This window comes from Macaca fascicularis, chromosome 9 (assembly GCF_037993035.2).
Source record: "Macaca fascicularis isolate 582-1 chromosome 9, T2T-MFA8v1.1".
In the NCBI taxonomy this organism is placed as follows: domain Eukaryota; kingdom Metazoa; phylum Chordata; class Mammalia; order Primates; family Cercopithecidae; genus Macaca; species Macaca fascicularis.
Window position 1 is genome coordinate 35,275,546 of NC_088383.1, and position 14,339 is coordinate 35,289,884.

The 14,339-nt window shown below is 39.4% G+C and overlaps 1 protein-coding gene across 50 annotated transcripts in view; it reads right to left on the minus strand.

Annotated features, from left to right (window-relative positions):
* Nucleotides 1-14,339, minus strand: part of PARD3 (par-3 family cell polarity regulator) — a 717,421-nt gene that overhangs the window by 414,509 nt on the left and 288,573 nt on the right. The window lies entirely within an intron of this gene.

Here is a 14,339-nt window from a genome sequence, read left to right on the forward strand (position 1 = left end):
TTATTCTAGTTAGTAGATTTGTTTCTCTTTAGCAATTCTCACTCTATTACACCCACACACACACAAACACACACCAAGAATGAACAAAAGAGTGCAAATATTTTTGATAATGAAAGCAGATGTTTTCACAGAAACAGAAGTTACAGAGAAGAAAAAGCTAGAATAAACTGGTGTTCAGAATGGAATCCAGGACATCAGTATGAGCTCAGTTTTTGTTTGTTTGTTTTGTTTTGAGATGGAGACTTGCTGAGACGCCCAGGCTGGAATGCAACCACATGATTTTGGCTCACTGCAACCGCCACTTCTTGGGTTCAAGTGATTCTTCTGCCTCAGCCTCCCAAGTAGCTGGGATTACAGGTGTATGCCACCACACCCGGATAATTTTTGTATTTTTGGTAGAGACAGGGTTTCAACATATTGGCCAGGCCAGTCTCAAACTTCTGACCTCAAGTGATCTGCCCATCTCAGCCTCCCAAAGTGCTGGGATTACAGGTATGAGCCACTGCTCCCAGCCAAACTCACAGTTTTTATAAGTACATAGTTAGGTAAATACACAGACAAATGGGTAAGTATACCAACAACTGTTAATGAATGTCTGAGTATACAGAGTTCCCAGCTCTGTCCACACAGAGATCCTAGAAACAGTGGCATCCCCAGTGCCACTGAGCACACCTAGTATCCCGATCATGGTTTCTAATACCATTCTCCAGTTAATGAACAAGGGCTCCTTGACAAACGGTTGATTTCAGGGCTGTGGTCAGGGAAACACATGATAAGCCTGGAATACCTTGTGATGTCAAAAAGTAAGGGGTACTCAAAGATGATGAAGGCACATCAAAGGGAAGCAGGTGTCAACCTGAAGGGGCTCCCAATGGACAAAGCTGGGACAACTTACAAACTAAAGAAATCATACTGGCATTGGATCATTATCCAAAGAATAAACTAAAATCCATGTGTCCATAATATAAATATTTGAACAAATAAATGGTAGAGAATAAACAGCTGTTCTCTGCTATAGCATTCCAAATAATACATAGAAGGAATGATGGCAACAGAAATCATCATTAGGCAACCTCCACAGTAAAAATTGTTCAGGTAAAATCTACTAATGGATGCTAACATTAATGGGTGTGAATATGATGATAGATGGCATATTTGCATAGCTCAGAATGTCTCCCCAGAAGAGTCATTTTGACTAAAAAGCAAAACAGCAATATCATTGAAGTGGAGAAACTTGGCAGCCACTGCTGTACCCAGGTTAACATCATTCGTAGTAAGATGTAGCAATATCACGTACCATCTGATAAAATGCACTGGGAAGTATATAACATTACTTTTGTGGTATTCTTGCCAAAAATGTATAACTTCCATCTAATCGTGAGGAAACATCAGACAAACAGAAATTGAGGGATATTCTGAAATACAAATAAGGCTCTCCAAAAGTATCAAGGGTCATGAAAGTAAAAGAAAGAATGAGGAGAATAAGGAAATTGTGCAAACTGGAGGAGTCTGAGAAAGAATGAGAACTACATGCAGTGGGAGGATAGAAAAAGGGCATTAGTGAAAAAATACGCACAATTCTAATGAGCTCTGATTAGTTGACAGTACTGACTCAGTGTGAGTTTCTTACTTTTGATAATTGTTCTATGATTATGTAAAATGTTAACATTAGGGATAGATGAAGCGTATATGGAAATACTCTTTCCATAAAACCAACTTTTCTGAAGTATAAAATTATTTCAAATTAAGTTTTAAATGTTATATTTTAAAAAGCTATAAAAATAAAAAAATAACTCTATGTCTTCTTATAACTAATACAGTTCTTAGGATGCTAATATACTTCTTCTTGTAAGTCCCAAAGAGTAGGGAGGCACCGTGGCTCATGCCTGTAATCCCAGCACTTTGGGAGGCCAAGGTGGGTGGATCACCTGAGGTCACAACTATGAGACCAGCCTGCCCAACATGGTGAAATCCTGTCTCTACTAAAAATACAAAGATTAGCAGGGCGTAGTGTTGCATGCCTGTAATCCCAGCTACTCGGGAGGCTGAGGCAGGAGAACTGCTTGAACCCAGAAGGCGGAGGTTGCAGTGAGCCAAGATCCTGCCACTGTACTCCAGCCTGGGAAACAGTGCAAGACTCCATCTCAAAAAAATAAATAAAATAGAAAATATACCCCAAAGAGTAAAAAACTTCTAAGGATCCACAATGGCTGTCACCTTGGAGAGTCACCCTTCAATCCCACACCTAGCAACTCCGCTTAGCCTTCCAAGAAAAGAACCATGACTGGAACCAAAACAAACCCCTCCCCTGCCTCCAGTCCAAGCTTTTTCAAGGCCAATACTTGTCTCAGGTAAAAAACAGAAATGTGAATATACAGAATATGAGTAGGACTCATAATTACAGTCCTCCTTTTATAAATGGCTTTGTCATTTTGAACAAATGCTATTTCCATGAACATTTATATATCATCGATCCATTTACGACACAACAAAGAAAACCATTGTACAGTCACAAAGACAGACAGGAAGCTCAGAAACCTGCTGACGTATAGATAGAATCAGCTGATTAAACAATCTGGAAGAACCACAGCAGGGTTCATACCGTACCAAGGTACCTGGTATGAAGAAATCACAGTAGGATGAATAATTGGGCTACTCAACCTTATAATGAACAACATAAATGGGAAAAGAAGTCCTTAATATTTACAAAAAATGGAAAGGTATGCATATGTATACACCAAATTATCCATATATAGTAAAATCAGTTTGTTTATCTGACAGTGACTGGCAAGTGTCTGCCTGTATTAGAGGCACAGGCATGCCACTAGATTAGGGGTCAATTGGCAAACTTTTCCTGAAAAGAATAAGACAGTAAATATTTTTGGAGCTGTGGTCCATACTGTCTCTTTCATAACAACTCTACTCACCAATTATAGTATGAACGAGTACCAGTAGACAATACAAAAACAAATGACTGTGACTACATTTAAATAAAACTTTATTTATAAAATAAACGGGCCAAATTCGGTCCATGGTCCCTAGTTTGACAACCCAGTCCAAGTATAATGCCCATCTTTCTAGTAACACGCAATTTTAGTTTCAGTTTGAACAATGAAACTAAAAGTCAAGGTACCTTTGTAGCCCCAAAAAAGTAAAAATACTCATTTCAAGCTCTGCATGAGGATTTTGGATTGCTACACTTGATTTTAATATCATCATACTTTTCATAAGGTGTGTGGCTTAATATGCATTTTCAAGATATTAAGTTTTGACATTTTGGTACTTAATTGGAAGCAAATGAAATTCATGTTTTGTTATTAACTTTTCACAATGATGTGTTCTCTCAAGAATCGAGTCCTTTCTGCAAACTGAAAATGGAGATTGAAAATTACAAAGAACGAGTCTTTAAATGCCACACATGATGGAAGAGCTTCTACATATATATTAGTTTCAATAATTATCTCCAGCATTTTTAGAAAACATTATAGAATCACAGTTGGTGCCAATAACATACAATTCTACAGCTTTCTTTTAAACCAAAATTTAAGTGCCAGGTGAAATAATTTTGTGTTAAATTGAGAAAGATATATAATTTTAGAAAATCTACTCTAAAAGAATACATATAGTAACACAGCGCAAAAAAAAAAAATCACAGGGGAACCTTCACAAAAAAACACTGCATATTAAAAATCTCTATCATGCCCTTCAAAAAGTAAAGGAAAACTCTTTTAAATTTGTGAAATGTTACTCAAATTCTAATTTAACAGATGGAATCTTTACTGCTGTCCACAAAGTAGATCATTTTGAAAGTTTATTTTTTCCTTGCAATAATTATTAGTCTCTCTTCTGTTCCATTCATCTATCAAGTCTCTATGAGAAAAGACAGGCAGAATTTCAATAACACCTACAATAGCCCAAGTATAAAAAATCTCTAAACATTGTCACCCACTTTCCCCTACCTCAGGACAAGTCACTTTAACTATGAAACATCAGAACCCCCCAACAGAAAACCTGTTATAGAAACATCACACAGAAATGCTTATAAAACCCTTGGATCTAGGGAATCCCTTTAATAGGTAAAATTACGGCCTGAAAGCCCACAACTGCATGTAGCAAAGTGGCTAACAGCAATAGAGAATCAGAGAAAGCTACATTCAAAGTCAGCTCTGACCTTATTTTTGGGGTAGCTGTCGGTAAATCCAGTGGCCTCTCTAACATCTCCAAACCTTACTCTCATTTGGAAAAGAGGATGGTGGTTGTGGGTAGACAGAATAATGGTCTCCCCAAAGTTATCCATGCCCAAACTCCTGGAACTAGTGAATGTTACCTTCTATGGCAAAAGGGACTTTGCAGACCAATGGAGTTTAAGAACCTTAAAATGGAAAGGTTATCCTTCATTATCCAGGTAGAGCCCCATCTAATTACGTAAGTCTGGAAAAATGGAGAGCCAGACCCGGCTGTGGCCAGAGAGAGACGCGATGATGGCCAGAGAAATACTACACTGTCCACCTTGAAGATGAACAAAGGGAGTCATGAGCCAAGGAATGTGAGCAGCATTTAGAAGACAAGGACGGGGATTCTCCCCTAGAGCCTCGAGAAAGGAGCATGGTTAACACGTTGATTTTACAGCATTCTGACCCATGTCAGCCTTTTACCAAGCAGAACTGTCAGGTAAGGAATTTGCATTGTTTTCAGCCACTTATTCCTGCTCTGCCAGATGTGGGACAAATAGAGAGATAAGGTATACAACTCCCAGAACACAATATGCACGTTTACTATGAGCTTTTATTAAATTATGTTGTAATGGTTGATAAATACATTCTACTTTTGTGAATATGAGAATCAGTTTCAAGAGTAAAGAAAACTGATGCAAAGCTCAATCGCTGTGTCTTGGATCTACACGGGAATAGTAAGGGAAAAAAGAACAAGGAAAGAAGACGACATGCTAGAAAATGCACGTTCAACATAGATATGGCCACAAAATGAAGAGCTTCCACAGATGCTCTACATCCTCCTCTAGAGGGCCCCACAGAAATACAAAGACGTTTTTATTATTTCACTTAACAGGAAGCAAAGCTGAGGCTCAGAGAGATGAATCTGACTACCATATAAATAAATACAGAATAAATTTGAGACAGGAAATCAAGTCAAAGATCCTATTTTCTCCAAATCTTCCTGCTCTGGAGCATCTAACATATTCACAGCACAGGCAGCCTACAAACTAAGATCATCTGAAGGCCTTTGAATAGGATTCTGTTCATTTTTGATTAACCAAAGGTAATAACCTGCCTTTACCAAATTAATGCAATTTTGATGACACCACTTAAAATTTTTCTGAACATATCGGAGGGTAACAAAGATCATCACAGACAATTCCATGCTGCTGATGCCATCACTCAGTCTTAAACAGAGGGCTTAAAAGGATCAGAACTTGCAGATTCTACCCTCATACAGGAAAATGAAAGCTGATTTAAGCCAAGTCTAAGTGAAATCTCAAAGACCTCTAGGTTCAAACTCCACACACCCTGAGAAGCCATTTTATTGTGACACCCTGTGAGCAATCTCTCACTTTCCATTGCTTTCTTCATGTATAAGCTAAACATATCCAGGGGAAGTCAATTATGATGGGTGTCATTGGATACTCAATGTGAATATTTAGAATTGTTTCACTATTAAATAAAGACTTTTATTTCTTTTAAAAAGGCATCATATTTTGGCCCTGGATAAAGCACAAAACATGTTGGAGAATACTAGAAACAAGAATAAACCTGAAGATGCCTCCATGACTCTCTCTTCACCTAAGAAACATGAGCAGCCTCCATGAGTCAAGTCAGATCCAGCGGCTTAATCGACAAGAAGCACAACACAGAAAGTGCATGTATGAGAGACAGTAGGCAGATGTCATGGGCAGATGTGCCTATAAAGAAGAAATATGACAGAAGAAAACAAAGAAAATTCAGCAGATATGGGAGAACTAGAGTACAATGCAATAAATTTCAAAAAATTAAAAATAAAACTAAAGGAGTTGGAGATACACACACTTTTTAAGTTTGAAGCGAGGCTGTTCCATGATGTATAATTCTAAACTATCATTAATTCAAAAATCACTTTTCCTGTCCATAGTTTATTAAATTATAGATTTCTATAATTAGGATCATACCTACCAATACATTTAAATTCTTCTGTCCTTTCACTCAAGGATGTCCCAAAAAATTATAAATTAGATCAAGTATTTGAGCTTCTGAATTCCCCTTTATCTATTGCTTATTTTTTTTTAAAGATTTCATTTACACTTGTCTCCCATAAAGCACACTTGATAACCTGTGGCACTTACATAAAAGAAAAACTAACCAAACACTAACATGCTTGTGTAGATTATCATAGTATATTATCCAGCATAAGAAGGGAGTTAAATAAGATCAATCTTTAATAGAGCCATTTATAAGATCAATCTTTAATAGAGCCATTTATAAGATCAATCTTTAATAGAGCCATTTCCGACAAAATATCACGCAGGAGAGGGCAGGACATTCCCGCTGCCTCCTGAACAAGTCAGGAGGCCACCACCATCATAAGCTTCTATCTGTCAATCGCCAAAGGGAGACCGGTCCCACAAGAGCTAATGCCATCCTTTGAGAAGAAAGTATTTCTTGAACACTCATGCCTAATAGAGATATTCCACTCCATCTGGAAACCACAGAGAAAGATATTCACCTATGATACTCTCTAGCCCTGATGCTTACATTTTGGAGCTGAAATTTAATTCTGTTGTCCCTCAGGGTGACACAGTCTATCACCCACTGAGCCTTCCGACTAATTAGATTCCCAATTTAGGACTTACGTTCAACTAATGCCTTGAGTATGTCAACCACAAACCACAATGAAAATATGCAAATTTGTATAGCCATCAGCTAGTTGACCCACCTGCCAAATATAATATAAATCCCTCTTGCTCTACTCTCTATCACAAGTGCCACTGTTACACTGGTACCCACCCATGAGGTTGCAACTACATTACACTACTGCTTAAGTAGTAATGAAAAGTAGGATAGCACAGTAAGACAGAACAAAATAATTCTGAAATGCACTAATCATACAGATAGGTTGACTCCAAACTGGAGGAAGTGGCATGAGTTGTGATTTTATCATGAACACATGCAGTTTTCCCTCAAAGAGAACATGGTAAGACTGGCAAATGGGCAAGATGAATAATCTCAGAAGCAAATGCAATGATGTAGTAACTAATTATTATGTAGACACAACAAAAAAGGAAACTAAAAATCAATTTGTAAGCTTTCTGATGACTGAATTTACTTTAATGACACAGAGACAATACTAAATCCTTAATCATTCTCTGAGCCTTGCTTGCTAGTATGGTTCATTAAAAACTCATTTAAATAGAGCTAGTGTTTAACTGGACGAGTAAGCAAAAGGATATGTTTGGACCAATGATGTTTTGTAATCATAGTAATACAAACTACACCAATAAAAACTCACTACCGAACAAGAATCTCAAGCTTGCCATTGGAAAACCTTAAATCTTATGTATGCAAGATTAACTCTGTGCTTCATCAGCATTTTAAGAAGTGTATATACTGTCTGATGAAAAAAACCCAAAACTTAGGAAGGCACTCTAAAATACCATTAGCACATTAAAGACTAGCGAATGTTCCTACCGGCAAAGCCAAGAACGGCCAAGTGTGGGTAGAAACCTCTCAGGCTCTAGCCCCATGGTTTGCGATATTAGAGCAGTTTCTCACCTATGGGTATATGTTCCAGCCTTGCCATTCTGCCAATCTTCCAACATATCTAAGAGGGAGTAACATGGAAACAGGGGTCAACAGCATGGTGTTCTAATCTGTGAACAATTTGGCTTGACAACTCATATGTTTACGTGTATCCAGAATGTCTGCATTAACAAATGATGAATAAGAGAATTCCTCAATGGTAACTCTTTAAATTAACAACGTAGTCTGGATACTAGGGATTTTGCTTAAAAGAAGAAAAAAAAAAAGGATTTTTGGTTTTCTTTGTTTTTTTTGTTTTTGTTTTTTGTTTTTTTGAGACAAAGTCTCGCTCTGTTGCCTAGACTGGAGTGCAGTGGTGCGATTGCTACTCATTGCAACCTCTGCCTCCTGGGTTCAAACAACTCTCCTGCTTCAGCTTCCTGAGTAGCTGGGATTACAGGAGCTTGCCACCATGCCCAAACAATTTTTGTATTTTTAGTAGTGACAAGGTTTCACCATGTTAGTCAGGATGGTCTCGAACTCCTGACCTCAACTGATCTACCCTCCTTGGCCTCTCAAAGTGCTGGGATTACAGGCGTGAGCCTCTGCGCCCAGCCAAAAGATTTTTATTAATCAAAAGTCTGCCAGGCATGGTGGGTCATGCCTGTAATTCCAGCACTTTGTGAGGCAGAGGCGGGTAGATCATGAGGTCAAGAGATGGAGACCATCCTGGACAACATGGTGAAACCTTGTCTCTACTAAAAATACAAAAATTAGCTAGGCATGGTAGCATGCACCTGTAGTCCCAGCTACTCAGGAGGCTGAGGCAGGAGAATCGCTTGAACCTGGGAGGTGAAGGTTGCAATGGGCCGAGATCATGCCACTGCACTTCAGCCTGGTGGCAGAGCGAGACTCCATCTAAATTTAAAAAAAAAGGCCGGGCGCGGTGGCTCAAGCCTGTAATCCCAGCACTTTGGGAGGCCGAGACGGGCGGATCACAAGGTCAGGAGATCGAGACCATCCTGGCTAACATGGTGAAACCCCATCTCTACTAAAAATACAAAAAACTAGCCGGGCGAGGTGGCGGGTGCCTGTAGTCCCAGCTACTCGGGAGAATGGCGTAAACCCGGGAGGCGGAGCTTGCAGTGAGCTCAGATCTGGCCACTGCACTCCAGCCTGGGCGACAGAGCGAGACTCCGTCTCAAAAAAAAAAAAAAAAAAAAAAAATCCAACATCATGTAGGAAATAGACAGTTCTCAATGAGATAAACCAAAATCTCTCTCTCTTTCTCTCATACACAGACACACACACAGCCTCTCTAAACTGTAATTAAAAGATAACGACCACCAAAACCCACAGCACCAATCAAAATGTTAAACATTACTGAGCAAGCAAGTGGGGGTGAAATACTTTCCACCTTCTTCCTACTCTCCACAAGCCACCACTCCCTTTACTCCCAGGCATAAGTCACATCCTGAAGTCTCCCAAGTCCCTAAGCTGTAATAGTCCCAGGGCATGAAAAGCTGCCAATGTGAATGCACATCCCAGAAACACAGCAGGACAGTTACCACCAGGCAGGAGCATGCCCTGCTCTCCTGCTCCTCTGAATGTCTGCCTCCACTGGTGAGTCCATGAAAGCAGAGCTGAGATCCTTAGTTAGGAAGGCCCTTTCCTTCTAGGCTTTCCTCTTCAGCTAGCTGGATATACTAAACCAGGGCCTGGTTCCATGGATGGGAAGACCTTGTCTCCACACCCATACACCACCCTCAAACCCTCCTCCAGCAGTGCCACCAGCAAGTTACGAATGTCTAGCTGCAAGGAAAGTAAGAGTCCCACTTAAGCCACAACCATCTCCTACCAACTTATACCATTGAGCTCCCTGTTACAGTTCATATCCAGTGTCGTCAGAAACACGGGTAATTCAATCTCTGTCTATCATCAAGTAACACCATCTCACAGAACCGAGACATTCCCTCGCTGGGCTTCCTCAACCCATCACTCATTCCATTGTTGAACTAGCAAAAAAATGACTCATCACTAAAATGTCTTGCCATTCAAATCTGGTAAACTTTATACTTTATTTTTTGGCAATCAGTAGTGGAAAACTTTTCATTCTAAAATAGAAACTTGAAGGATCACTTCCTTAGTCCTAAATTTTGCAAATTATATTTAAAATGAGAAGCACTAGAAAAGAAAACTTGGCTGTGGCTTTGGCCAATCAATCAGAACTGGGAAGCAGTTAAGCAATTTGCACAAAGTCACGGAAAACTTCTCCACACAATATTAGGTCTAGAGATGATGCAGCAGGGGTCAGCACATTACCAGCCCTGGCATTTAAAGACAAGATGGTATTTCCAACTCTAAGAACTAGCCTTGTTTCCAAGGCAACCTGCCCTTTGTACAGGGGACTCACTTGGGAGTTTGTAATCCCTTTACCTGCTGACTTCACAATTTGAACAAGACCCTCAGCGATAACTTAGCTTCCATCTAAAAGCATCACAAGAAAAACTGAGAGCAGTTTAACTACTTTAAAGGAATAAAGGAATTCAGATGATTCTATTAAGACATGGGCTGGAGTGGGGAGGGTAGAGAAGAAAAAAGTGATTCAGAAAAAAAGAAGAAAGTAGAACTAGGAGTTGCTGCTTAACAGTGATTTATTTTCAAATTAAGATATATCAAACCCACTATTTTCTGTTCACTTCAAGTTCTGAATGAAAGTCCAGGTGAAAATGACACACAATGAAAACCTCGAATTCATTCTGACACCACAAGCCAATATTAGCAAAAGATCAAAGTTCAATAAATTTGTTTTGTAAAATGTAAGGCTAATGTTACAGTACAAAATGACTTTCAGTTTAATTTGCATGCAAAAAGGAAGGGTGTGATTTTTAAATATCCACCCAGGGGCACAAATGAAAAACTTCATTTTCTGACTCCTTTTTTGCTACTCTCATTATTTCAACACCTTCTACAAAGGAGAGATAACGGTGTCCTTGACATTAGCCTAAATTATCTTCAGTATGCAACACAATACTGATTAAATTAGGCTCATTTTAATCAACTGGCAGGTTTATTCAAAAACTAACTAAATAATAAAATTATTTTTATCAACTCTTCATTAGTATAACCTGTTTAGCAATATTTTTAAAAAACTGAACACAGAATAAATACTAATTGTGTGCCGATCTTTTCACCCCCATATTTGACAGGTAAAAGAAATAACTTGAAAGTTAAACATTTCCCCCAATCCACAAATTGCTTTAATACTGAAATTTAATGCCAATCTTCTGGAAGGTAAATACTAGTGCCATCTAATGGACTTAGTCAAGCACAAAGAGTTTAGAAATTTTAAGTTTTAAAGAAAATCTATTCTGAGGAAAGCTAAAGCCTCTACTTGCCTTCATTTGCTTCCCAAGACAACATCCACACAAGCGAACCCAGAATAATGGAGATGGAGACACTTTATCCTGTGGTTTGCCAGGAACGCCACTCATTCTACTACCATGAGGTTGCTAATCATGAATGAGCTCTCCAGGATGAGTCAGCCTCAAAGAAACAACTCACCAGCTGCATGGCCCTAGGTAACTTCTTCATTTCTCTGGGTTCAGTAGTGATAGGGTTTTTTTGGATTTTTTTTTTTTGTCCCATAAATTTCATTTGATTATGACAAAGTACTTAGGATGTTTCCTGTAAGTAGCAAGTTTTTAAGAAATGTTATTAATATTTGAGAAAGTTTCAAGAGACTGAGGTAATCAAGAGGGGAAGAGGAAAGACAACTAAGCTAAGCCATATAGACTTTATGGTGAAAACTGTGGGGTGTCATTAACACACAGCAGTTTAATTTGCATTCATTCTGCACAAGGTTTCAAGGGGTATAGAGAAGGACTAGGAGGGTAAACAACGGTAGCTCATCACTCCAATAATGAAGAAGTCATGAGGGCCAAGGCTAATGGAAAGGTGGTGAAAAGACAATCAGGATGTATAATTATTCAAATGCACAATGGAGACTTATTTATAAGGACTTGGTATGTGGTGGATGGGTGCCATTATGAAGGAAGAGGACAGATTTTAGGTGTCTAGGTTTGTGATTTGGGTGGTTGGGCAGAGGACAGGCACAAGGACAAACAAAGACAAAAGATGATGCATGCAGTTAGAAGGAAAACTATCACATGCTCTCACCCAATTCCTGGGACACAACTGGAGATGGGATCCATGGTACAAAAAAGAGTTCAAGGCTAACTACTTGTAGCTGGGTGCCGTCCACATGTAGGTACAATTGACGCCACAGGTTTTATCCAATCTGAATGTGGATCACGCATGGAAATCAGAACCAAAACCTGGGTAACAGCTAAGATTGCAGGTTCCTCTTCCCTTCCTCCAAACCACTTTCAAAGGATTTTGAGAACTGACTAAATATAAATAAAATCAAGGAAACAGGGTTTCACAAAACTAGAAAGAAAAGTAGCATGGAATAGTTGGATCGGCAGTACTCAACACCACAAGGCGGCCCATGAGCTCTTTCTCTAACAAGCACACACGTGCACTATTACCCCAGCGCTACTAAACAGGTGACCCCTGAACAATGCAGGAGTTGGATCGGCAGTACGCAACACCACAAGGCGGCCCATGAACTCTTTCTCTAACAAGGACACATGTGCATTATCATCCCGGTGTTACTAAACAAGTGACCTTAGAACAATGCAGAGACGCAAACCGCCACACAGTCAAAATCTGAGTATAATTTTTGACTCCCCAAGAACTTAACTACCAAAGCCTACTGTTGACTGGAAGCCTAACCACTATCATGAAACAGTTAACATCTATTTTATATGTTATATGTATTCCACACTGAATTCTTACAATAAAGTAAACCTAGAGCAATGAAAATGTTATTAAGAAAATCATAAGGAAAAGTATACTACATTTTTTACTTTTTTTTTTTTTTTTTTTTTTTTTTTGGGAGATGGAGTCTCATTCTGTCACCCAGGCTAGAGTGCAGCGGTGCAATCTTGGCTCACTACAACCTCCACCTCCCAGGTTCAAGCCAATTCCCCTGCCTCAGCCTCCTGAGAAGCTGGGATTACAGGTGTGCACGACCAAGCCCAGCTAACTTTTGTATTTTTAGTAGAGACAGGGTTTTGCCATGTTGACCAGGCTGGTCTCAAACTCCTGACCTCAAGTGATCCTCCTGCCTCAGCCTCCCAAAGTGCTGGGATTACAGGCCTAACCCACCATGCCTGGCAGAAAATATATTTAATAATCATTAAGTGGAAGTGGACCATCATAAAGGTCTTCATCGTCATCATCTTCACAAGGAAGAAGAGGAGGGGTTGGTCTTGCTGTCTCAGGGGTGGCAGAGGCAGAAGAGGTAGAGAAGGTGGAAAGGGAGGCAGAAGAGACAGGCACCTCTGTGTAACTTTACAGCAATACATCACAATTTCTGACTTGTGTTTTTATTTCTCTAAAAATATTTCTATACAATACCAATCCTTCTTCCACTGCTCCATTTAATTACAGTGTACATATCAAAGACGTGTCCATGTTATAAAAGAAGTCATAAATAGTCTTGAATAATCAGAACCCTTCTGTCAGATGGCGTAATTTCAGTTTTCTGGCACTGCTTCGTCTCTGTCTTCTTCCTCATGATCAGGCACTGGTTCAGAAATACTCATCTCCATCAAGTTATTTTCTATTAACTCCTAAGCTGTAGTATCTATGAACCCCTGAATTTATCTGAGACTGATATCTTGAAGTCCTTCATCCCCCATTTTCTTGGCCATTTCCACAATCTCTTTAATGATTTCCTTGACTGCCTTTGTTGTCAATTTTGTGAAGTCATTCACAATATCTGGACACAGTTGTCTCCAGCAAGAATTTGTTATTTGTGGTTTACTGGCTTTCACGGTATTTCTATCACAAGGAAAGCATCTTCATTGGTAATTCTTCCAGACTACCAGTGTTCTATCAGTGTTCATAATAATGTTCTATCAGTGTTCCCTTCCTTAGTAATGACCATCCTTTCCAAGGGTACTGTGTGTAATGAGCCTTACGGGTCCAAATTAGAGCCGTTGTGTTTGAGGCAACTAGACTACTTCAACACCTTGAACTCCTGGGGTTCTGGGTAGCCAGGGGCATTGGTCAATATCAAAAGAACTTTAAAAGGCGACAGTCCCTTACTGGCAAGGTACTTCCTGTCTTCAGGAACAAAGTATCAACAGAACAATCTGGAAGAGTGTTCCCAGTGTCCAGGCCTTTATGCTGTGCAATCAAAAGATTGGCAGCTGCTGTTTATCTTTTTCTTTCAAGGCTCAGGGGTCAGCAGCTTTGTAGATGAGGGCAGTCCTGTCTGCTCAATAAAATTGGGTTAGCCTATCTCTTCTGGACTTAAATCCTAGTGCTTGATCCTTTTCCCTACTAATAAATATCTTTTTTTGGTATTTTTTCCAGCACTTTTCTCTGCATTAAAATCGTGTTTTCGCAGACACTCTTTCTCCTCAATGATTTTGCATCTGGAAACTCGTCTGCTGCCTCTTGGTTGGCAGAAGTTATTATATACTTCTGTTAGCTGAACATTTTTTTAAGCCAAGCCTCTTTAAAAAAGTATCAAACCAT